The sequence below is a fragment of the Canis lupus genome, chromosome 32 (assembly GCF_003254725.2).
Source record: "Canis lupus dingo isolate Sandy chromosome 32, ASM325472v2, whole genome shotgun sequence".
Lineage (NCBI taxonomy): Eukaryota > Metazoa > Chordata > Mammalia > Carnivora > Canidae > Canis > Canis lupus.
In genome coordinates, this window is record NC_064274.1 from 8,099,760 (window position 1) to 8,101,717 (window position 1,958).

The 1,958-nt window shown below is 36.7% G+C and overlaps 1 pseudogene; it reads right to left on the reverse strand.

Annotated features, from left to right (window-relative positions):
* Positions 1–1,227: 1,227 nt before the first annotated feature.
* LOC112644324 (protein Mis18-beta-like) lies at positions 1,228–1,750 on the reverse strand (annotated as a pseudogene).
* Positions 1,751–1,958: the final 208 nt, after the last annotated feature.

The following is a 1,958-nucleotide window of genomic DNA, read 5'->3' on the forward strand; positions in this document are numbered from 1 at the left end:
TGATCCTTTATATACATTGCTGTATTCAGTTTCTTAAAATTTTCTTGAGAATTTTTGCATCTACATTCATGAAACATGATGGTCTATATTTTTTTCCTTGTAATATCTTTGTCTGGCTTTGAAAACAGAATAATTCTCATTTCATAGAATGAGTTGGGAAGTGTTTCCTCCCCATCTATCTTCTGGAAAAGCTAGGTAATGGTTGGTATTATTTATTCTTTATATATTTGATAAAAGTAATCTGTGAAGCTACCTGAACCTGGACTTTCTTTGTGGGAATGCTTTTAAGTATTACTCAATTTCCTCATTTTTTTAATAAATCTATTCAAAGTTTCTATATTTCATATGCACTTTTGGTAATTTGTTTCTAAGAATTTGATCATTTTATCTATGTTTTCTAATCTAATAGTATAAAGTTGTTCACAGTATTTTCTTTTAATCCTTTTCATTTCTCTGAGGATGGTAGTAATGTCCCTTCTTTTATTCCTGACTTCCTTGAGTCTTCCCTCTTTTTTGCTTGCTCAGTCTTGATAAAGGTTTGGCAATTTTTTTTTATCTTATCAAAGAACCAACTTTCGGTTTCATTGATTTTTTCTATTGTTTTTCTGTTTTCCAGTGTTTGATAAACATTTTATTTCCTTCCTTCAACGTGCTTTGGATTTAGTTGGCTCTGTTCTTTTTCTAATCCCTGAAGTTATTCTTTGTAATCTTTCTTCTTTACCAGTATATGTGTTTAAGACTATAAAATTTCCTCTGAATACTCTTTTAGCTATACCATAATTATGTTTCAATTTCAATCAATTCAGATTATTTCCTAATTTCCCTTGTGATTTCTTCTTTGACCCATGAGTTATTTAGATGTGTTTCTTTTTTTTTTCAACATTAAATACATAACAAACATGCATCATTGTATTAGAGCATTCATGGGACATGGCCTCTTGACCTAAATTTACAGCCAAAAGATATTTCAGAAATAAGTATGAAGATGACAAGCCAGAATAGTTCTTAAGGAAAACAGCTATAAAAACTGGACAGAAGGCTCCTTAGCTTCTCATCTTCTAGAAACAGCTTCATAAATCATTTAGGAAATTAGCCTAGAGGTAATCATAATAAACCACATTTCTTATCCATTCTTGAAGCCAATCTTTCTTGAGAATTGATCAAACAGCACCTGTTGTTGAAAATAGCAATAAGGCCTGACCCTGATACTTAAGCTTTGATTCTGGATCAGTTTTCTGGCTTGGGCTGGTCAGGAGTTACTTCCTTCAGAATCTTCATCAGTGAATTTAAGTGATAACTAACATTACCTTCTCTTTGAGCTCTGCAATATTTTCTGGTAGAGAGAAGTTGTGAATATCCATCTCATACGTATTCGCTGTAGCCTTTGTTTTTAAGAGATAGCACACCATTTTGTCACTGGAGAGGCAGAAGTGATCTCTCAAGGCAGCCAGGGCAGCATGGGTAGTACACAAATGAAAACCAATGGGAATCCCATAGAAAGTATAGAATAAAATTTTTTAAGTGCCATGTTTGAACAAAACTTTAATGCCAACCAGGACAGGAGCTTCCCAAGCCACGTTACTTGTTACTCTGGAGAATATCACAGCCCAGAAAAACCACAACAGGTCCCATGGGCTGTAGGCACAGACTGCAGCTGTGGGCTGGATGGCAGGTCCTCAGGCCCCAGGCCTGCAGGGCCAAGCACCGAGGACCCATTTACCACCTGGGTGTTCCACTCCATAGAAGTCATACAAATCTGCCAGATGTCTTCTTAGCACCATCACAAAAGTCACCCAAGGCAGCTCTAGTTGGCATGAGAGATGCTGCTGCAGTGGAGCTGCCATCTTCCTGCAGCTGATGCCTCCATTTTGAACATCTAGATGTGTTTCTTTTTTAATTTTTCAGGCAGCCCGGGTGCCTCAGTGGTTTAGCGTCGCCTTCAGCCAGGATGTGATCCT